Genomic DNA, 24801 nt, shown 5'->3' with positions numbered 1-24801 from the left:
GAGTAACATTCTATGTAACATTATTTCAGCAGTCAATAAAAATGAGTAATAAATAGCTGGTCTAAATAATGATCATGATCATTAAAAAGAATTTCAATCATTCCCATGCCAGTCCTTTTGGAAGAAAAAAACCTCTCTGATTTTCATCTCAATATATAAAATAATAATAATAATAATAATAATAATAATAATAATAATCCCCCCCGCAGGTGCCACCTTGACGTGGTGGGGGGGCTTAACTGCTCCAATGATGACTGAGGGCTGTGCTGGCGGTAGTGTAACTACCGGCAGGTCCAACCAAGCCAGAGAGGCCTCAGCTGAGGAGCAGAACTAAGAGCACCTCACCCATTAGCATTATGGAGAATCAAACCCAAACAAAGTCTATACTGGCTCGGTCGTCGCCCAGGATAAAAAGGACCGCGGTGGATGCTGCTGATTCTGGACATCCATCGGCAAGTGGGCTACAGAATCATCAAAACCCAAATGAACAGTCACAGAAGCGGCAGAAATACACAATGCCAGAAAACCGCACAATTATGAAATGCTACTACAAATCTGAACCTCAAAGGCGTTGCTACCAAAAAAGGATGCATCAACTGTGGAAACAAGAGTACCCAGACTCACAGATAACAGAATCCCGACTGGCTGACCAACGAAGATTCATAATCAGAAACAAAGTGTTCAGTGAAGTTGAACTCGAAGAAATCCAGAAAATTTGCAAAGTAAATTACTATCAGACCACAGCACAGATAACAGCAGAGACTCCAGCAACACTTGGAATGGTGGAACAGATTGAACCAGAAGAAAGTGTGGAGCTTTTGCAAGAATTTGAAGAACCAGCACTTGAAACATCTGCTGAACCACCAGGAACCTTGACAGCAAGACAACAAGAGCTCAAGGATAAGATCATGGCTCATGCTGCAGCAAATGCAATAAGAAAGCAGCTCCCAACTCTAAAAACAGTGCCCAAGAGACACCTGGCGCCTTTCATGAAAGATGTGAATACAGTACTCTCCACTGTCCAAATAACATCAATTGAACAAACAAGCCAGTTTGCCTACAGTGCAGCAGTGATAGTAACAGAAGAGCTTGGGCTCCTACAACCAAGGCAGCCCCAAAGAAAATCGACTGGAAAACCAAAATGGAAGATCAGGCTAGAGTTGAAAATCAAGAAACTTAGATCAGATGCAAGTAACCTAAAAAATATGAAAGAGAAGAAACTGAAGAATGACAAAATCAAGCAATACCTGATCCGAAAGTACTGGCTGAACACTAGAAAAATTGAAGAAGCTTTGGAAATCGTGAAAGAACAAATTACAGCAACAGCCAGAAAAATTGAAAGGTATGAAGCCAGAATCATCCAGTACAGACAAAATCAACTGTTTCAAACAGACCAAAGACGGTTCTACCAGAGTCTGAACCAAACAACAGACACAGTAACCATAAAGCCAGAGAAAACTGCAACAACGAAGTTCTGGAAAGAACTCTGGGAAAATAATAAAAACTACAACAAAAACGCTGGGTGGATAAAGGACTTTGAAGGAAAATTCTCACAGAACAAAATTGAACTGATGGAAATAACAACTGAAATGATCAGCAAACGAGTGCAAAAAGTCAAGAACTGGACATCGCCTGGTAGTGATCAACTTCATGGATTTTGGCTCAAACATCTGATTAGTTTACATGGAAAAATGGCCCAACAATTCAATGAGATGCTGCAGAAAGGATGTATCAGTGAATGGCTAACAACTGGAAGAACATACCTGATACAAAAGGATCCAACAAAAGAAGCAGCACCAGGAAACTACAGGCCAATAACGTGTCTGCCCACTATGTTTAAACTACTGACTGGCATCATAGCTGACAGAATTCAGGACTATCTTGAAGAAAAAAACATCTTGCCAGATGAACAGAAAGGCAACAAACGGAAAAGCAGGGGCACAAAAGACCAGTTATTGATTGACAAAATGATTCTGGAGAACTGTAAGAGCCGAAAAGCTAATCTTCACATGACGTGGATTGACTACAAAAAGGCCTTTGACTCACTCCCACACAGCTGGATCATCAAGTGCCTGGACGCCATCGGGATTTGTAAAAATGTTGGCACCTTCATTGAAAACATGATGGAGCACTGGAAAACTGAACTGTTTGTTGGAAATGAAAGCTATGGACTTGTCAACATCAGAAGAGGAATTTTCCAGGGAGATTCATTGTCCCCTCTGCTTTTCATTATTGCCATGATCCCTCTGTCAACAATCTTACAAAAAACAAATCTTGGCTACCAAACATCTAAGAATTCTCACAAAATTTCACATTTGATGTACATGGATGACCTGAAGCTATATGGGAAAACGGAAACTGAAATCCAGTCTCTGACTAACACTGTCTGAATTTTTAGCACTGATATCAACATGGAGTTTGGCTTGGACAAATGTTCGACAGTGGCATTGAAGAAGGGAAAAAAGTGAGGGCATAAATATGCCCAATGGCCAAACAATAAAGTGTCACTAGCCAGAGGCCTATAAATACCTGGGCATATTACAACTGGACAACATCAAGCATGAACATGTGAAAACTGTGGTCAGCAAAGAATACACACAAAGGGTCAGAAAAATTCTCAAAAGCAAGCTCAATGGAGGCAACACCATCAAGGCCATAAACACCTGGGCCATACCTGTCATAAGATATACTGCTGGCATTATAAATTGGACACAGGTGGAACTGGACAATTTGGACAGAAAAACAAGAAAACTCATGACCATTCATCATTCCCTGCACCCTCGCAGTGATGTTGACCGGCTATATCTGCCTAGAAGATCAGGGGGCAGAGGACTCTTACAAGTAAAACAAGCAGTTAAAGAAGAAGAACATGCCCTGGCAGAATATGTAAAGCAAAGTGAAGAACCTGCTTTGATTAAAGTCAAAAATCAGAAACTCCTCAAAGCACAGCAGACAAAAAACCAGTACAAGAAAACTGCACTACAAACTAGAGCTGATAGCTGGCACAACAAAACACTGCATGGAAAGTTCCTTGACAAAATTGAAGGAAAAGCTGATAAGGAGAAGACCTGGCTGTGGCTCACAAATGGGACCCTGAAGAAGGAGACAGAAGGCCTGATCCTTGCAGCCCAGGAGCAAGCCATCAGAACAAATGCAATAAAGGCCAAGATCGAAAAATCAGCTGATGACCCAAAATGCAGACTGTGCAAGGAAGCTGATGAAACCATTGATCATATCCTCAGCTGCTGTAAGAAAATTGCACAGACAGACTACAAACAGAGGCACAACTATGTGGCCCAAATGATTCATTGGAACTTATGCCTCAAGTACCACCTCCCAGCAGCAAAGAACTGGTGGGATCACAAAACTGCAAAGGTCATGGAAAATGAACATGCAAAGATACTGTGGGACTTCCGAATCCAGACTGACAAAGTTCTGGAACACAACACACCAGACATCACAGTTGTGGAAAAGAACAAGGTTTGGAACATTGATGTCGCCATCCCAGGTGACAGTCGCATTGATGAAAAACAACAGGAAAAACTCAGCCGCTATCAGGAACTCAAGATTGAACTGCAAAGACTCTGTCAGAAACCAGTGCAGGTGGTCCCGGTGGTGATGGGCACATTGGGTGCCGTGCCAAAAGATCTCAGCCGGCATTTGGAAACAATAGACATTGACAAAATTACGATCTGCCAACTGCAAAAGGCCACCCTACTGGGATCTGCACGTATCATCCGAAAATACATCACACAGTCCTAGACACTTGGGAAGTCTTTGACTTGTGATTTTGTGAAACAAAATCCAGCATAACTATCTTGTTTGCTGTGTCATACAACGTTGTTGTGTCAATAATAATAATAATTTTATTCTTATACCCCGCCCCATCTCCCCGAAGGGACTCGGGGCGGCTTACATGGGGCCAAGCCCAAACAGAACAATATAAAAACAAAACAATAAAACCAATCAATCAGACAATAAAAGCAAGTCATAAAAAACCACATACAAGATAAAGAGTTAAAATCATGGCTTGGGTTCAAAGGATCTAGGCCAGAGTGCTAAAAGTGCAAATATATCATGTCAGCAGGGAAGGGTGCATTTCAATAAAAGCAGCATTGCTTGCAAATAGTGTGATCCTAGGCCCTCTTTCTTAATCTTCCTTGTTTTTTTGGTAAGTACTAGTTTCATGCTCTAAATAAGTACTGAAAGCAGTTTGATTCAATTGCTAGTCTTATCTAGATTTAGGGTGCATCTGCACTCTAGAATGAATCCAGTTTGGCATCACTTTTAAGTGCCATGGCTCAATGCTACGGAATCCTGGGAGTGGTGACAAACGGCATTAATTTTATCATGTAGAATTCAGTCTTAGTTACTAGTTTCAGTTAGATAAAACCCAGGCATGTAGCGGGGGGGGGGGGGGGGCTTGAGGGGCTTTAGCGCCCCCCCAAAAAAAATCTCAGAGTGGTCCGTGAGAAGGCCTTACTGGTACATGGCATGGTGGCGTCCTTTCCATGCCTGGGCCCTCGGCACACTCTCTTTCCTTTTCAGTGCCCCTGTTTTCAGCCTTCGGTGCCGGGAGAGGAAAGGGAGTGCACTGATAGCCTAGGCGCCAAAGAGGATGCTGCCACACCACAGACCATTCAGAGGCCACAATAGGCCTTTGCCCCTGTGCACTCAGCTGCCTTCAGTGCTTTCTGGATCTAGGTAAACAACAACTAGCATTTGAAAAGGGCAATCATTCCCCAATCCCTGCCTGTATACACTGTTGTGCACATTGGCTCTATGTGCCAAGTTTGGTCCAGATCCATCATTGGCTTGGTTCAATGCCCTGTTGTTTTATTATTATTATTATTATTATTATTATTATTATTATTATTATTATTATTATTATTTTATTTTGACACAGCAAACAAGATAGATATTCTGGATTTCATATCACAAAATCACAAGTCGAACACTTCCCAAGTGTCTAGGACTGTGTGATGTATTTTCGGATGATGCGCGCAGATCCCAGCAAGGTGGCCTTTTGCAGTTGGCAGATCGTAATTTTGTCAATGTCTATTGTTTCCAAATGCCGGCTGAGATCTTTTGGCACAGCACCCAGTATGCCCATCACCACCGGGACCACCTGCACTGGTTTCTGCCAGAGTCTTTGAAGTTCAGTCTTGAGGTCCTTGAGTTTTTTCTGTTGTTTTTCGTCAATGCGACTGTCACCTGGGATGGCGACATCAATTATCCAAACCTTTTTCTTTTCCACATATGTGATGTCTGGTGTGTTGTGTTCCAGAACTTTGTCAGTCTGGATTCGGAAGTCCCACAGTATCTTTGCGTGCTCATTTTCCAATACTTTTGCAGGTTTGTGATCCCACCAGTTCTTTGCTGCTGGGAGGTGGTACTTGAGGCATAAGTTCCAATGAATCATTTGGGCCACATAATTGTGCCTCTGTTTGTAGTCTGTCTGTGCAATTTTCTTACAGCAGCTGAGGATGTGATCAATGGTTTCGTCAGTTTCCTTGCACAGTCTGCATTTTGGGTCATCAGCTGATTTTTCGATCATGGCCTTAATTGCATTTGTTCTGATGGCTTACTCCTGGGCTGCAAGGATCAGGCCTTCTGTCTCCTTCTTCAGTGTCCCATTTGTGAGCCATAGCCAGGTGTTCTCCTTATCAGCTTTTCCTTCAATTTTGTCAAGGAACTTTCCATGCAATGTTTTGTTGTGCCAGCTGTCAGCTCTAGTTTGTAGTGTGGCTTTCTTGTACTGGTTTTTTGTCTGCTGTGCTTTGAGGAGTTTCTGATTTTTGACTTCAATCAAAGCAGGTTGTTCTCTTTGCTTTACATATTCTGCCAGGGCATGTTCTTCTTCTTAAGAAGTGGAAATTATTATTATTATTATTATTATTATTATTATTATTATTATTATTATTATTATTATTAAACAGTTCTTCTACATTGAGTTAGTTATTCTACTAATATGCTGCCTCCAAAGGCAGAATATGTAATTTAGAACCTGTATCTTTAAGAGAAGGGGAGGGGTAAGGAGCCCTAGCTTTGGAACTCTGGGAATGACAATTAGAATGACAGTTGGTTGGGGATTTCTGTTCAGTTTAAGTTGGAACTGTGTGACAAAACCCACTATTGGTCAATACATTTTCTTTTGACTGTGTTAGCTACTCTACCAGTAACGACATGCAGTGTGGATAGATAGTTTTCAACCATGAATAGAGTGAAAAGTGTATCTAGAAGCAGAGCCGGCCCTAGGTATTTTTCAAGTGTAAGCGAACAGAATTTTGGCGCCCCCCCCAAACCAATCACTGAAAAATAAAAGCGTTGGATAAGCGAAAATGTTGGATAATAAGGAAGTATAAAGGAAAAGCCTATAAAACATCAAATTACATTATGATTTTAAAAATTAAGCACCAAAACATCATGTTTTACAACAAATCAATAGAAAAAGCAGTTCAATACATGGTAATGTTATGTAGGGATTACTATATTTGCAAATTTAGCACTAAACATTGAACAGGGATATAGGGCAGTGTGGACTTAGATAACCCAGATAGCCCTCAGTATTAAAAAAAAAAACCTCTAAAATCAGGACAATAAATAAAGAACAACACTCTGAAAACAGAAGAAATCCAGACAGTAAACAATCAGGGACAGCTAACTCCTCCCAAAAAAAGATTCTCCCAGGCAAGAAGAAGCCAGGCCTTGAAGCCACAGGGCCATTAAATGCTAATCAAGGTGATTAATTACAACATTCACACCTGCTTCAAAGAAAAGTTCTTTCTCCCACCCTGGACCTTCTACTGATATATAAACCCCACATACCTAGCTTCCAAGTTCCTACAGACCTCACAATCTCTGAAGGCCCCAAAGGTGGGCTTGCGTGGTGCGAAGGTGGGTCTGCGCTGGCCGGAAGGCCCAGCGTGGCCGCTGGAAGGCCCGAAAGAGAAGGAGGTGGAGAGTGGTGCCCTCCTCCCAGGACGATGGTGCCCCGGGACGATGGCGCCACAGGCAAATGCCTATTTCGCCTTATGGTTGGACCTCCTCTGTCTAGAAGTTTAATGACAGACCAGAGACTTAGTGGACTAGCAATGATTTCCATCCATCGAGACATCACTATCAAACCAGAAAAAGTAATTGACAAAACGGCCGGGGAGAAGAAAAGAAGACTGTTGCAGTAAAGTAAAAAAATACATCAGAAAGTATTCTAAACATTTTGTTAATGAAAGTAAATAAATAACATTTATTATTTATTCTGTTATGTTTATTCGTATCATGATCTGATCACCATGCTCAATATATCCCATATGCATGGGGGTATTGGGATAACGATACAAAAGGTTTGTTAGGAGAGATCCTCTCTCACTCAGACTCAGCTCCCTCCCCCCCCCCCCCCCGAACCAAAATTCTGGCTACGGGCCTGGTAAAACCCATTGTATAAGTGAGATTTACCTAAGTGTTTATTTGCCAATTCACCATTTAATTCAATTGATCTATCATGGCTGTAAAAAACAGTTGAATTTAGGGTATATTTCTCATTTAAATAATGAAATTGTCTAGAATCCATGAATGCTTATGTTTAGTATCCCCCACCCTCCCAGTCAATCAGAAAGGTGCAGGGGCCATTCTGATTAATATTCATTGAGTCATCCTGTTTTTTTCAGGAGCTTTTAAAATTCCTCAAGTTCTCTCTTATTCTACTTTCCCTCTTTGTCCTCAGTTTGTGGCAACTGCTGAAAACTGAATTCAAAGTGCAAAAGTAGCTTCTACTCAGGAGGGAGTAAAGAGAGAAGGGACAAAAATCTTGCCCTGGCCACCGAGCAATATCAAACTACTGCATATCATCCTAGTTACTATTCTTCCTTTTGTTACTATTATTTTTGCCACTTTGACTATATCTGTGAAATGTCGACATTCCTTTATATTTTGTTTAAGTCCCACTAGTTAACCCTCATGTCAGGGATAACAATTTTTAAAAGGAATTCATTATCTTTTTCTTATGAGAAACCTCTGGTGGCCTAAAAGCAACAAGGGGATAAAAGCCTAGTGACTTGAAGGTTGGGTTGTGACCTGAAGGCTGCCAGGTTCGAATCCCACCCGGGGAGAGTGCGGATGAGCTCCCTCTATCAGCTCCAGCTCCATGCAGGGACATGAGAAGCCTCCCACAAGGATGGTAAAACATCAAAACATCCGGCGTCCCCTGGGCAACGTCTTTGCAGACGGCCAATTCTCTCACTCCAGAAGCAACTCCAGTTGCTCCTGACACGAAAAAATTTTTTTTCCTTATACAACAATGAAATATTCGTTATTTTTAATCATTTAAAACTATGGGTTGTTGTTAAAGTCCAACCAATGAGCTACATTCAAAGATACTAAATTGGATGCCTTTTTGCATTTGCTTGGGGTTATGAAATATGTGCATGAATATCACTTGGATGCTCAAAAGCAGCCCCAAAAACATTTGTGGTGGGAAAGGTAGACTTGGACTAGGATATACTCATACATTCTCTGCTTGGCTAGGCATACTATCATATGCTCCTGAGATGAAGATTTTCTTAGCCAACAAAAAAGGTAAGGTTGCATTGTAATGATGGTATGTAGACCTATTCCATTAATGCACTGGATTTTTTTTTCTATTCAGAAAGCATAGCTGTGAAATATAAGAAAAGGTATTAGTCATCCAATATTCAACATCAAGCTCTCTTTCCAAGTGGTTCCATGTGTTATTGATAAAAAAAATCTTAATTTGTGTTCTAGGAAAAGATTTCAGATCCTGCCAGTAAAACAGCCATTTTCCTGTATGTGGATTTTATATCCATATTGAGAGAAAACTCAGTCATTATAAATAATACCCTTTAAATAATTCAGTAGTCTAGAGAACCTGGCTAAAAATGATGACATGTGTGCGTAACTTCTATTTTAATATGTGTGTGTGCGTATAAAACTGTACAGCTTCCCCACTATTTTCTGTGGAATTGTGACAAACGTAGCACAGGTATTATATTCTGTACTTCCTGTTTAACAAATCTTTGTATTTTATTACATTTATTTATTTATTTATTTATTTATTTACAGTATTTATATTCCGCCCTTCTCACCCCGAAGGGGACTCAGGGCGGATTACAATGAACACATATATGGCAAACATTCAATGCCAACAGACAAACAACATACATTAGACAAACTCAGAGGCATTTTTAACATTTTTCCAGCTTCACGATTCCGGCCACAGGGGGAGCTGTTGCTTCACCGTCCAGTAGTGGCTGTACTTCCGCATTCCTTTCCTCGTGTTTTGCTGGCAGTTTTATGGTGTTGTAAATTAGCCTCCCACATAAAGCATCCCTAAATTTCCCTAATTGACAGGTGCAACTGTCTTTCGGGGCTGCATAGGTCAACAGCAAGCCGGGGCTATTAATGGTCGGAGGCTTAACCCGACCCGGGCTTCGAACTCATGACCTCTCGGTCAGTAGTGATTTATAGCAGCTGGTTACTAGCCAGCTGCGCCACAGCCCGGCCCCAGAAACAAATGTTATTGCATATGGGGTAGGCAGATCGGTACTGCACCAGGGTTTTACAGGCTTCAAAGTCCTCAGCCACCCCTTTTTTGTTCCTAACATTTTGTTAGGAACAAATGTTAAGAACATTTCTGACAATCCCATGGTGACACTATTGCAGAGTTTTCCTGATAAGATCTGTTTGGAATAGGATTGTCTTTGCCTTCCTCTAAGCCTGAGAGAGTATAAATTGTCCAAGGGCAACCATAGGTTTCCATAGCCAAATGTAGATTTGAATCCTGGTCTCCCAGAGCCACAGTCCAATGTTTAAACCACTGCAATGTTTACAAGTAGCATGCAAGATTCTGACAACACCTTGCAGGAAATAAGAAAGATTTCACTTGGGCAGTGCACGCAGTAAATACTTGCAATTATCTTCAGGATCTTCAGGATCAGATTTAGAACAAGAAAGCAATGAGAGGCTTGACATCTTTTTAGCTATCCAAATGGCAGAATTTCTTGTCATATAGGAGCAGGATGGTAAAACATCAAACATCTGGGCATCACCTGGGCACGTCCTAGCAAACGGCCAATGATCTCACACTAGTAGCGACTTGTGGTTTCTCAAGTCACTCCTGACACAAAAAAAAACAATTTTCAGCAACACCAAAATGGGAGGGATAGCTAATACTCCAGAACGAAGGAGCAGACTTCAAAACAATCTTAATAGATTAGAGAGATGGGTCAAAACTAACAAAATGAAGTTCAACAGGGACAAATGGAAGATACTCCACTGTGGGAAGCTTCTCTCGTCCTCGCATGGGGAGCTAGATCTGACAGATTCGAACCGCCAACCTTTCTGTCAGCAGTCCTGCCGGTACAAAGCTTTAACCCGTTGCTCTACTGGGGACTCCTGCAAACCGAATGATCATGCCTTCTAACCCTTCATCTGAGTCGTTAATAAAGATTTTGAACAGGATCGAGCCCGAAATAGATAGTGATTCTATACAAATGCTCAAGACTAACATCATGTAATGGGAGCTGGTAGGCAATATGCTTAAAGGGTTGGTGTAGTGGAGCATGCCGCCGATTTGTCCCCGGTCTGATGAAGTTGTAAATTGCTTGCACAGTTCTTACAGCTATGGGGAAGGAATGAAGCATGGCTGTGAATTTTGATTTTGTTGATTTTTGTATTATATAATCAGTGGGAGTCCATCTTCAATGAGTGTCACCATGGAGGGGCTCTATATAGCAGATATGGATAATAGGATTGCTCCCTAGGAATGGTCTGGGCAAAATGGCTTTGGGACCCAGCTTTACCATTGGCTGTAAAGAGGTACTGGGCCCCTTCCAAAAAAAAAAAAAAAGGATTGGAAACTTCTCTACTGGGTTTGTCCCCATGTGAGCCGCTCCGAGTCCCTGTTGGGGAAATGGAGGCGGCATACAAAAAATAAAGTTGTTGTTGTTGTTTTATTATGATGCAGCAAACAAGATAGATATGCTGGATTTCGTATCACAAAATCACAAGTCGAACACTTCCCAAGTGTCTAGGACTGTGATGTATTTTCGGATGATGTGTGCAGATCCCAGTAGGGTGGCCTTTTGCAGTTGGCAGATCATAATTTTGTCAATGTCTATTGTTTCCAAATGCCGGCTGAGATCTTTTGGCATGGCACCCAATGTGCCCATCACCACCAGGACCACCTGTACTGGTTTCTGCCAGAGTCTTTGAAGTTCAATCTTGAGGTCCTGATAGCGGCTGAATTTTTCCTGTTGTTTTTCGTCAATGCGACTGTCACCTGGGATGGCAACATCAATGATCCAAACCTTTTTCTTTTCCACAACTGTGATGTCTGGTGTGTTGTGTTCCAGAACTTTGTCAGTCTGTATTCGGAAGTCCCACAGTATCTTTGCGTGCTCATTCTCCAATACTTTTGCAGGTTTGTGATCCCACCAGTTCTTTACTGCAGGGAGGTGGTACTTGTGGTATAAGTTCCAATGAATCATTTGGGCCACATAGTTGTGCCTCTGTTTGTAGTCTGTCTGTGCGATTTTCTTACAGCAGTTGAGGATATGATCAATGGTTTCATCAGCTTCCTTGCACAGTCTGCATTTTGGGTCATCAGCAGGTTGTTGTTGTTGTTGTTGTTGTTATACAGCAGTAATACATGTCAGTGTTCCTTAATGAAAACGTTCTTAGAACTACATGCTAGAAGTAGGACACTACGTAGCATCAATCCTATATTAGAGTTACACATTAAATGCACTGAGCAGACTTGATAGGTAAAAGGGTATTACAGGCATAATAACAGTCACCTCTAGAAAAGAGTTAAGCATAGTTAAATGCAATTATAACTGGATAGTATCTGGCAAGCTATGGTGTCTTGCCATTTTATTGCATTGCTGAAAAGTAAATCCAAGTAGAATAAAAATATTGGGTTGTTGTATGTCTTTTGGGCTGTGTGGCCATGTTCCAGAAGTATTCTCTCCTGATGTTTCACCCACATCTATGGCAGGCATCCTCAGAGGTTGTGAGGCATGGATAAACTAGGCAAGGAAGGTAAATATATATCTGTGGAGAGTCCAGGGTGTGACAAGAGTCCTTTGTCAGTTGAAAGCCAGCGCTAATGTTTCAGTTAATCATCCTAATTAGCATTGGAAAGGTTTGTCTCTTGCCTGGGGGGCATCCTTTGTTCAGAGTCATTAGCCGTCCTTGGGGCTCCTCTGCCCTGAGAGTGTTGCTTGCCCTGAGAGTGTTCTGATTTTTGAGTTTTTTAATACTGGTAGCCAAATTTTGTTCATTTTCATGGTTTCCTCCTTTCTGTTGAAGTTGTCCACATGCTTGTGGATTTCAATGGCTTCTCTGTGTAGTCTGACATGATAGTTGTTGGAGTGGTCCAGCATTTCTATGTTCTCAAATAATATACTGTGTCCAGGCTGGTTCATCAAGTGCTCTGCTATGGCTGATTTCTCTGGCTGAGTGAGTCTGCAGTGCCTTTCATATTCTTTGACTCGTGTTTGGGCGCTGCATTTGGTGGTCCCTATGTAGACTTGTCCACAGCTGCATGGTATCTGGTAGACTCCTTCAGAGGAGAGAGGATCACTCTTGTCTTTCGCTGACCGTAGCATTTGTTGGATTTTCTTTGTGGGTCTGTAAATAGTTTGTAGGTTGTGCTTCTTCATCAGTTTGCCTATGCGGTCAGTTCTTACCATAGATCAAGGGAACCACTGACCGCATAGGCAAACTGATGAGGGCAGAGAAGCCCCAAGGACGGCTAATGACTCTGAACAAAGAATGCCCCCCAGGCAAGAGACAAACCTTTCCAATGCTAATTAGGGTGATTAACTGAAACATTAGCGCTGGCTTCCAACTGACAAAGGACTCTGGTCACACCCTGGACTCTCCACAGATATATATTTACCTTCCTTGCCTAGTTTTATCCATGCCTCAGAACCTCTGAGGATGCCTGCCATAGATGTGGGTGAAACGTCAGGAGAGAATACTTCTGGAACATGGCCAACAGCCCAAAAGACATACAACAACCCTGTGATCCCGCCCATGAAAGCTTTCGACAACACAATAAAAATATTGTTTGGCATCAGCAGACATTCTGCACAGCAAAAGGGTAGGATGCATTTTTTTTTTGTTTTGGAACAATGAGCTCAATATGATTTATATTTGGGAATTTTTATTACTAGCTATTTTGAATGTCAGAGAAGACAATTATTGTTATATTTGACTTTTTAATAATAATGTTGTTAATTTGTATATTGTAGCATGTCATCCCTTGAAATGCCATTTTAAGTATTTTTCTTTTGTTAAAATATACTTCTGTCATCAACTGAAACACTTAAAAGGCAATTCACACCACACAGTGTAGCACTATGCTTCCACTTTAAACACCATGGAAGTTGTGGGAGGATTATTTTGAAATCTCAGTCAGAGAGCTCTAGTGCCTAATCAAAGTAGAAGTCATGGGTTCTATAGGATGTTGCCTTGACAATTAAAATGGAATCATAGTGCTATAATTCTATAGTGTGAAAGCGAGATGATGAATCAAATCTCAAATTTCCACAAAGATCCCCTAAATAAAAACCTGCATCTTCCCATAAAACAGAGCTGTTTCCTATCTCATTGTACATATTTTTTTAAAGGCATCAAGGCAGTGTGCATAATTGCCAGTTATAATGAACGATTTTCCATACTAGTTTCATGGAAGAAATATTGTAAAATACATTTCCTTTACTATGAATCAGAAAAAAGGTTATTGCCTATTTTTTAAAAAAATCCATTCCACATCTCTTTTGACTACAAGCAGGAGGTTTCTGTATTTCTAATATAACTCAGTGGGAGAGAACTCACAATATGGATTTCTGAATTTTGAGACAGAATTTTGTACAATTGGATTTGATATAGATTGATCCAGTGAAGGGGTCACTTGGCCTTGGCCAAAGTGACTCCATTTTAGAATGCCTGTCTGCTTTAAAAATCCAGGGATCAGTCTGTCCCCCATAAGTATAAAGTTTGCAAACTTGCTGTCTTAGGACATCATGTGTTTATGTTTAAGCAAGAATTCAGTTGTGGTCAGCCGATTCTGAGAAATGTATGCAATATATAAATTACATGTGTTTTGCTTGCACCTGTCGAAAGTTGTGGTTAGAAGTTGTTGACAACTCAGGAAATTCTAGCTCACCACAAACTGAACTGGGAATTTCCAGTAAAATTTAGTTCAGAAAGAGGAACTAGAAATCTGTAAACAACCAGGGTATAAAAAGGACCCCAGAGCTTGAGTCGGGGGAGACGATCTTTACTGACCCCACCACTACGTGTGGTCATCGTCTACCTGTAGCTACAAATAAAGGTGTTTTTGTCCTCAACCTTTGGACTCCGAGTGATGACTCATAACAGCTTGGTAAGAACCCGGCAATTTATAGAGTGATTGGGGGGAATTCCCAAATCACCCCTTTCATTTCTGGCGCCCAACGTGGGGCCCGGAATTTTGGGATTTGTAGTTTTGCCAAGACTCTGTTGAAGTCCACTCGGAGTTGCTCTTGGGAGCAAGGCGTGCTCCCTCCCCTTCCAGGGTGCTGCGTACGGTCCGCACCGAGACGTGGCCACGGCCTCTTAATAGAGGTAAAGACCGGTGGTTCCCTTCACATCACCCGAGGTAAGGGAAGGCGTGCTCTCCTCCAAAACAGAAGTTGTGAGACAACCACCACTCGTGGAAAGGCGGCCGCCGCGGGACGGGACGAAAATTAGGCAAGTATACCTCTTGAACCGCTTGTTGTTGTTGTTGGGTTGATCTTTCACACCCCAGTGGGTGGGAAAGAAGAAGCTTTGCGGGGAGGGAAGTTTTAAATTGTAAAGATAGTTCCAGGTCCCGTAGGAATCCCTTGGGAACCAAGAGAACCCCATAGGGAGAAAAGAGCTCTAGGAAAGACCTGAAAAGGGAGATCCAATCGGGTCTAGGAGGCAAACCCTAGTAACAAGACGTGCACGGGTGATCCAAACACGGTCCGGGGGCATACTCCATTAGGAAATTGGTTTTTTTACATACCACCATGGGTGGGAAAGAATCAAAAGAATCGGGAGGGTCCATGACCCCCCTCCAATGTATGTTAAATAATTTTGAGCAATTTAAGAAGTACACTACTGAGAAAGGAATGAGGCCAAATAAGTTGCGTGCGTTGTGTGAGTTAGAATGGGTCTCATTTCCCCTCACTCCCCAGTGGCCTTCCAAAGGTTCACTCGATCCTGTTCTGATTTTAAGTGTTTATAGATTTGTTGCAGACGTGCATCCAAATCAGTTCAAATACATCTCTGCTTGGTATGATGTGGTGCGAAAACAACCTGAATGGTTGGGAGAATGTGAATGCATGAATGTGGATGATGTGATGACCGAGAGGAAGAGAGGAGTTGGTTCAGGTGATTCCCAAAGGGAAATTGACACCCCAATGGGAAAGAAATGGGGAAGGCAGTACCTCCCCTATCCAAATTCAGGGGATCCGGCCCATGAACCTATGCCGGCTCGCCCATATACACCTGCCCTCTATCCTCCACTGTCACCACTTAAAGGGGGAGGTGCAATGGGGAGATTCCACCCCACTGCAGCTGCTAGAGTCCCTGTGCGGGAGCCTGTGATGGGTTCTAGCCTCGGACCATACCTACCCCCGGAAGAAAGTGAATGGAATCTGAATGGAGCAAAAGCACAGGCACTTGAGGAATTGGAGCAAATGAGAAGGGCTCGTAGGTATGGAAAGTTAAGTGAAGTTGAGTCACCACAGCTGGTGCCCATTTCTCCAGATGATCAAGGGAACCATAGGTTTGGAACTAGGAATCTGTTTCAGTATAAACCCTTCACCTCTCTAGATATTTTGAATATCAAAAAGGCCCGCCCCGCTTGGACAGAAGATCCAAGGGGCATGGCAAATCTGGTTGAAGGTATCATTCTGACACATAATCCTAGTTGGATGGATTTGAAGCAGTTGATAGAAATGTTGCTGACCGCAGAAGAAAGAGTGTTGTTGACTCAAGTAGGTAGACAAGAGGCTGTGAGAGAACATGCAAACTCAAATAGTTTAGATGCTGTTGATGTATACCAGGAAAAAGTGTTCCCAGTGAGAGTAGACCCTCGATGGGATCCAAATACAGCAAATGGTAGGGATTCTTTGAGATTGTACCAGAAGTTAATTGTTTGTGCTTTGAAGAAAGGAACTCCAAGAGTTCCCAATGTAAGAAGGATTTACCAGATGGAACAGGAGCAGGATGAAAGTCCGGTGGCATTTTTGGAGAGGCTTAGAGAAGCATTTGAGAAGTTTTCTCCTTATGATATGAAGGATTGGAATGATCATGCCGATGGAAAGATAGTGTTGAAAAGTGTTTTCATCAGCCAATGTTGGCCAGACATACGGAGAGAGTTGCAGAAGGAGGTGGGGTTGGCCCACCTGACATTAGAAAGGATATTGGAAATTGCAAATCAGGTTTATTTGTCTCGAGAGGCTATGCAAGTGAAACGGGAGGAGGCGAGAGCGTCTCATAGAGCCAAGGTTTTGGCTGCTGTGTTCCAGGGAGACCAGCCCAGTTGGGGCCCGGTTGCAGCCGGGCTAGTGGACCCAGCCCTGGATGTTTATGGGCTGGCGTCTTGTTGTTAAAATGTAATTCTTTAAGTCCTTAGTAGTTGATTTCGCCGAAGATGCCAAGGGTCTAGAGTTTTGTGATTATATACTCAGGGTGGGGGTGCCAACCACTGCTGAGAGAGTTGTAGAGGTCAGGCGTGCCATGTCAAGGGATGCAATCCCTAGGTACGGGATGCTCTACACATTGGGGTTGACAATGGCCTAGCCATTTGTTCACCAGGTGGCAAAGGCTCTGCCTTTGTGCACCAGGTCCTTGGGTGCCTAACTCAGTTGTTAGGAACCGCTTGGAAGTTGCATTGTGTTATTGACCTTAGTCTTCGAGGAAAGAACGAACAGGGCTCTGAAGGGAAGTCCAATCTCTGGACATGTTGTTAAAATAAACTATATAAGTATGCTGGTGTCATCCCTTTTCCCGTTACTGCGCTACATTTTTTCTTACCAGGAGACCAGGGTTGGCTGAAAAATTGGCAGTGTAATCCCCTCGGCTAAGGTGGAAAGAACCACTGGAGGCGTTCGACCACTGGAGGTGGTCCTGATAACTCCTACTACTGTGAAGTTAAGAGATGTGAAGCCGGGGTACATTACACTTGCATCAAAAAGGGACTACACCACCAAAGATCCTGACTCCTGGAAGGTAAACCTGCATAAGGACAATCCACTCAAACTCACACACCCTAAGGGTCAAGCTACCAAGAGCTGCCCTGAAGAGGAGGGGCCCGAAGCTACCTAGAGCTAGCCCCAGAGGTCAGGTTACCAAGAACCGCCTTGAAGAAGGAAGGAGGGTACACTTCCGAGAGTGTCCCAAAAGACCGAATGGACACTTGGGTTTGGGTGTGGGGAATTGTGGGTACCTGTGTGGGTTGTATTCTGTTTCTGTGTTGGCTAAAGTGTTGTAATATTGAGGACAAACACAAGGGTAAAGATGAGGACACAATTGTGCTTTTTAATGTTGATCATGATGCCGTTGGTGCAGGCACATATGGGTTGGGACAGGAACATGTTCCACCAACTAATTAAAGATATAGTAAAGGAAGCAGAAGTAAAAGACTGCTGGGTTTGTGCCCATAGCCCTCGTTCCCAATATGAGGGTTGGGTCATGAAAGCAGGTCCATTGCTGGATCTAAGTGGATGGAAACTGTTCACCCCTTGGACATACGCTGACCATGAGGGGTTGACTGATTCAGCTCAATTTATGTTGGCCCATGATGAATCTGCACCAACCGCATCAGCTTGTTTGACACGATCAAAAGATGGGATCTCAGAGATTGAACATAAGAATTATCCCCAAGCCACCCTTATAGAGGTAGGAGATTACCCCCATTGTAATTTCTCTCTCCCTGTATACTATGACAATATACACCATAGAGTTAAACAGCCACAACCACAAAGATTAAGAAGGCAAGCTTCCTCGCCAGAGGGTGATGACAAGACACCACCCTCTCGTCCGGCACGTAATGGGAAAGCAAATAACCCCCCTAAGATGTATGTGGTTAAGCCCGGGTCGGAGCTGCCTCAGGCAGCAATTCAGCCACCTGTGGCGGGAGCGGCGGCTCCACCACAACTGCCTGTGGGTGGTGCTGAACCTTCACCACGATCACCAGTGGCGAGAGCTGCACCCCCACCGCGGCAAGATCTGGTCCGGACACGAGGAAACTTCCCAATGGAATATCAAATTCCTGGTAGGCCAAGGCCCGGTATTTTGCTTGACAACCATGCCATGGGAGGATTGCCTCCGGGATATTTCTGGATATGTGGGAAGTGGGGAGGTAAAGTCTTGCCCCCACTGTGGGTTGGTACCTGCACCATTGGTACCCTAGTCCCCACCAATATTGAGATACACCCGCGAGAGCAGCCCCTGCAAGCATTGGGAGCAACTGACCGGTGGAACAGGCCTAAAAGATCATATGATGAAAAACGTGGCTACAATCCTGATAATACGTACCTAAATGAGGGAGAACGATTTGGAGCAATTCTGTTTCCTTGGGTGGGAGCTGCCCTAAATGTTAAACAACTGAGAAGGATTTCCGCACAGCTGGAAATTATGGCTAATCAGACTGTCTTTGGCATAAAAGCACTCCAGACCGAAATTGATTCATTGACAGGAGTTCTCATGCAACACAAGATGGCGCTAGATTACCTTTTGGCGGCAGAAGGCGGTTTATGTGTATGGTTAAATATAACCTGCTGCCATTACATCAATGAGTCTGGAGTTATTGAATCTGATGTGGCCAAGATTAACAGCGTTGTCTTCACCATAAGGGCTAAATACACCCCAAAGGGAACCGGCTGGATTGATTGGCTTTTGAATTTTTTTCCGGATATCTGGTGGCTGAGGGACCTCATCAAAATATTGTTTGTAATTTTGCTGATTGTAATTCTTGCCTTGCTTTTTCTGCCATGTATCATGTTGTGCTTGAGAAACATGGTTGCCAGACTGATCACTGATATTTTCACTCAGCGCAGGGAAGTTCAGCGTGTCATGTACATGCAGTTAAACACCATGGAACAAGACACCACCCCACTGTAATTGGGAAGGTGAAATAGCCTGTGTAACCAAGAAAATGTCTTCCTTGGTTACAAGAAAAAACGGGGGAATGAAGGGGTCACTTGGCCTTGGCCAAAGTGACTCCATTTTAGAATGCCTGTCTGCTTTAAAAATCCAGGGATCAGTCTGTCCCCCATAAGTATAAAGTTTGCAAACTTGCTGTCTTAGGACATCATGTGTTTATGTTTAAGCAAGAATTCAGTTGTGGTCAGCCGATTCTGAGAAATGTATGCAATATATAAATTACATGTGTTTTGCTTGCACCTGTCGAAAGTTGTGGTTAGAAGTTGTTGACAACTCAGGAAATTCTAGCTCACCACAAACTGAACTGGGAATTTCCAGTAAAATTTAGTTCAGAAAGAGGAACTAGAAATCTGTAAACAACCAGGGTATAAAAAGGACCCCAGAGCTTGAGTCGGGGGAGACGATCTTTACTGACCCCACCACTACGTGTGGTCATCGTCTACCTGTAGCTACAAATAAAGGTGTTTTTGTCCTCAACCTTTGGACTCCGAGTGATGACTCATAACAGCTTGGTAAGAACCCGGCAATTTATAGAGTGATTGGGGGGAATTCCCAAATCACCCCTTTCACCAGAATGAAGAACCAAATTAGGGGCTGAACCAAATAAGGGGCCCCATGAATAGCTCTAGTTATGATCTTGTTTATAGTGACTATTCATTGTAGCTTGGATCTGATGCAGGGATAACAGAACATGAAATAGTTGCTCTTTCATTTATGTTGGTTTGCAGTTTAATGAGCTGGAGAGTGAAATTATTTTAACCAATGCAGAATTCAACCAAACTGTGGTTGGATGAATTTTCCTATTGATTTCTAGGGATCTTATCAGACGGCTCTGTGTGTGTGTGTGTGTGTGTGTGTGTGTGGCGGGGGTGTATGTGTGTCATTTTGTAAGGTAAAGAATCTTAAACAGATAGTACCTTTCAGTCCTCCATTAGGAGCCTCTGGTGGCCTAGAGGATAAAAGCCTTGTGACTTGAAGGTTGGGTTGCTAACCTGAAGGCTGCCAGGTTCGAATCCCACCCGGGGAGAGTGCGGATGAGCTCTCTCTATCAGCTCCAGCTCCATGCAGGGACATGAGAAAAGCCTCCTACAACCATGGTAAAAACATCAAAAACATCCGGGCGTCCCCTGGGCAACGTCCTTGCAGATGGCCAATTCTCTCACTCCAGAAGCAACTCCGGTTGCTCCTGACACGAAAAAAAAGTCCTCCATTGCCTGATTTTGTGACTTTTCCTCTCATCAGATGTATCAAACTTTAAAGTGCTTCCCCTTAGGCACCCAATACCTTCCTCATCATGCTGAGCCAAGAAGCCTTCCCCCCCCTTGCATGTTTATTTTTTTGTTTTTAGATAAGTATTTCTACTGATGAGCCACATCTTAAATTTTCTATTATATCCAAAAGGATTCCTTACATAGGATGGCATATGTATCATAACAGGAAATAATAACAAAAAGTTATTTAATATTTATTACCATTTGGAGTTGGAGTTCTTACATGGACATCTCAAAATAAAAACAGACTCAATTATTATCAAATTACAATTTGAAATACAATAATAGGATAGCAGTGCAATAAGAAAGCCAAGTAATCTTTTGGAAAACAATAAAAGAACTTAAGAGTAAAGAATAATACATTTAAAGCAACCAGCAAAGGAAAGCCACCCATTCTCTCAGTTCTCCAATGCCTCTGTTCCATAATATCCATCATTTCTAATTTTAAAAAATTGTGAAGGAGTAATCATGCATTTCTATAAACAGGGATGACAGCTTGTTGCTCTAAGGGCCGCCCATCAGAATGTCCCTCTTTACTATGCCAAGTGCCAAAATGGGAGACATCACATGTCATTTTGAAACAAAATAAAAGGTCTTTCATACTATTTTTACTAATTTCACAATTTCTCTCCATGATCACAGACCAGCCCAAATTAACAATAGTTCAGTAGTTCTGTGACTGGGGAGGGGGGAGGAGAGATGACCGGAAGTATGGCTGTATCATCTGATGGTGTCTATCTGATGAAGTCATAAGGTAAAAGGTAAAGGTTTCCCCTGACGTTAAGTCCAGTCATGTCTGACTCTGGGGGTTGGTGCTCATCTCCATTTCTAAGCCGAAGAGCCAGCATTGCCCGTAGACACCTTCAAGGTCATGTGGCCGGCATGACTGCATGGAGCGCCGTTATCATAAGACACCCATTTTAATAGGTCACAGTATCTTCCCCAAAGTGGTGCCCTTCAAGGGTATTGGAGTTCTGTTCCCATTATCCTGCTACCATTTGGCATACTCGCTAGGAATTTATGAAAATTATACAACACATCAGGAAGCCATCATGTTAGGGAAAACTAGATTACATTTTTCAACACAGTATACCTTCCTACAGTGAAATAGCAAGGCTGTATCTCCACTGCTACCTATTTCTGCTAATGGACTCCATACTTCAAGAAATGCCTATGTCATCTTAAACATTAAAATGTCAACATGTATCTCGATACACTCATGCTGGATTAAAATTTAAAATGGTAAAATAAAACTTTAAAGCTCCTTCTGAACCAACAGTTTTCAAGACATACTATGTTATGATGAGATTTAACTGCCTTCCATATTATCAGTTGACATTTTCATATGTTAGGTTGTGATGATATATGGGAATGTCCTGATATGTAATTAATCTTGAGTTCAAATGTTAAAGGGATCTAGAAATGGAAGCAAAGGATGTAGATAACAGAACATTAAAGCCCTATAATTATTTAGAGACAAATGAGAAATATATTTGAAGAGCACCATTATTTTAAAGCAGTTGTCACACCCACTCTCCATGTCATGAAAGCACCTCCAACAGGTAAAATGGTGTATGCAAACCGTGTTGAACACGGAGGACTGATATGCTCATGGTTTGTCAGATCAGATTCAAGGAACGAATGAGGACTCTTTTGAATGACATAATATTTATTGATGATTATTGGACATACGTAGAACCCTGGCTTTTTATGTCCAAAGAACTGCTTTCTTTAGGAAATCAACAAGGCTATTCCTAAAGTACAGTAGAGTCTCACTTATCCAACATAAACGGGCCGGCAGAATGTTGGATAAGCGAATATATTGGATAATAAGGAGGCATTAAGGAAAAGGTTAGGTTATGATTTTACAAGTTAATCACCAAAGCATCATGTTATACAACAAATTTGACAAAAAGTAGTTCAATACGCAGTAATGCTATGTAGTAATTACTGTATTTATGAATTTAGCACCAAAATATCATGATGTATTGAAAACATTGACTACAAAAATGAGCTGGATAATCCAGAACGTTGGATAAGTGAGTGTTGGATAAGTGAGACTCTACTGTACCGTGAAGATGCAGCAGGCCTTCCAGTCTCCAGTAAGAGATTTTCAGGCTGGATTGTATCTACTATCAAACTGGCCTACAAGATAGCAGGACTAGACTTAACAACTGGAGTGACAGCTCATTCCACTAGAGAAATGGCTGCTTCTACCACGTTCCTCAGGGGCGTACCGCTAGAAGACATTGTCGAGCAGCAATATGGTCTATGCTGCTCACTTTTGTGTCTCATTACAAACTTGATCTCCTTGCTAAAAGAGACACAACAGTTGGTAGAGCAGTTCTATTTTCCGCATTGGCATGACTCCCTCCTCCTCTTGGAAGGCTTGCCAATCTACCACAGTTGTGCATTTCACAGACACCATGAAGGAGAAGCAAGGTTGCTTACCTGTAACAGTCTTTCCTCGAGCAGCAGGCTGTGAAATTCACACAACCCTCCCATCCTCATCTCATAGTCATGCCTTGTCCAGAGCTGCTGCTTTCCAGCTCTGGAACTAAAGGGCCAGCAGCTGAGGCCATGATTTATCCTAATGGAAGAGGGCAGGGCTGGAGTCCACTAATTGAAGAGCTAGTTAAAAGTATCCAGAAAACAGCTGCTTGGCACAGGAAATACCACAGGTGTGCATTTCACAGATGGCCACTCGAGGAAAGACAGTTACAAGTAAGCAACCTTTCCTTATTGATGATGATTCTGGAAATAGGTGCAAATAATAATGATAGAAGCAAATGAAAGCTTATATACCTTTACTTCTCAGCATGTTAGAATGAACTATCTTTTCATGTCTCCATTCATTAATTGCCAGTTTATGTATCACTCTATAGAAAGCTTAGGCATATGGTGATTTTCCATTTGTTAGGTTTCTTTTCCTTTCTATATTGCATACCTCACAGCTATTTTCTCCTCTCATAAGAACAAGTGTTCTGCAGAGCCTAACATAATGACACTAACATTTTCACACAACTAATGCCATGCACATGCATTTGTAAGTATAAAGTTATTTTATGTGTTTTACAAAAGAAGATTAGGTTTGCTTCTTTTTCTCTTAGTCACTGTGTGCGCCTTACTCTGTGTATGTGAGTGTGGGACTGGTAGTGGTTAACCTTCTATCTTGCTAATTTGACTAGTTTGCTTTATTTTTCTAGCACTATTTTACATTTCCCAACATAGTGTTGCCACAGGGGCTGAATGTTCATGACATGTTGTTCTAAGTTGCCGAATCAAGAAAAATACAGTAAAGGTCCTCCTAATCAGAGGTTTTTCTTAATTTGAGGCCCTAAACTCTGGCTAACTTACTTGTGAGTAAATGTGGCTCTTGCTGATGGTGACAACCTATATAATCATTGTACATGAATGAATCAGATAGATTAAAGAGGGGACAAAGAGAGAGAAAAATATTTACATTACATTTCTGGTTTAAAGGGTACTGAATACCCGTCAGGTCCTTTTACCTCCTCCAGCTTTATTTTGACATTGAGACAGAACTGAATAGAAAAGAAGTTGCCTGAAGTCATGTGAGAAAAGAGAACAAGTCAACTCTAGCCACCACACAGCATTTTTCCTACTCCCCCCATTTTATCAATCTTATTGACAGTCAACAGTAATCCAATATGTCTTATGCAACAAGTTGCCCCCTACATTTCAAACAAATCCACCCCCTCCCATTCTTCTCTCAGATACATAATGCACTTTGAAAATATATTTCAGTCAAATCTTTTACAACTGCATTTTAATATATTCAATTGTATGTTTTAATAGTGGTGTTTATCACATTGCTAATCCAAAATTTTCCTTGAATTTGGTTTAAATTTGCCACTGTTTGACACATATAACTATCAAATGGTTTCCATGTAATGTAAAATAAGTCTTTTATTTCTCTTTTTTGCTAGTCTTAACATATGTGCTAGCTTTTTTATTAGGGTTATAGCCTATATTTTGTAGGTATGTGCAAGAATTTATTTGGCGGGGTTGTTGTATGTCTTTCGGGCTGTGTGGCCATGTTCCAGAAGTATTCTCTCCTGACGTTTCACCCACATCTATGGCAGGCATCCTCAGAGGTTGTGAGGCATGGATAAACTAGGCAAGGAAGGTAAATATATATCTGTGGAGAGTCCAGAGTGTGACAAGAATCCTTTGTCAGTTGGAAGCCAGTGCTAATCACCCTAATTAGCATTGGAAAGGTTTGTCTCTTGCCTGGAGGGCATCCTTTGTTCAGAGTCATTAGCCATCCTTGGGGCTCCTCTGCCCTCAGAGTGTTGCTTCCCAC

General features: G+C 42.1%; 1 protein-coding gene across 3 annotated transcripts in view; it reads left to right on the top strand.

Annotated features, from left to right (window-relative positions):
* The window catches only part of sema3c (semaphorin 3C), a 308538-nt gene that overhangs the window by 9671 nt on the left and 274066 nt on the right, over positions 1–24801 (top strand). Inside the window, exon 1 of one of the 3 annotated variants that reach the window (XM_062981736.1) lies at positions 23119–23198. The exons of the other annotated variants lie outside the window; for them this stretch is intronic. The gene's annotated coding sequence lies outside the window, so the exon portion shown is untranslated. Of the gene's footprint in view, positions 1–23118; positions 23199–24801 lie in introns of those variants that run through there. 3 annotated transcript variants of the gene reach the window in all.

The sequence above is a fragment of the Anolis carolinensis genome, chromosome 5 (genome assembly GCF_035594765.1).
Source record: "Anolis carolinensis isolate JA03-04 chromosome 5, rAnoCar3.1.pri, whole genome shotgun sequence".
NCBI lineage: Eukaryota > Metazoa > Chordata > Lepidosauria > Squamata > Dactyloidae > Anolis > Anolis carolinensis.
Note: the sequence above shows the minus strand (reverse complement) of the source record. Positions and strands in the feature narration are given on the sequence as shown.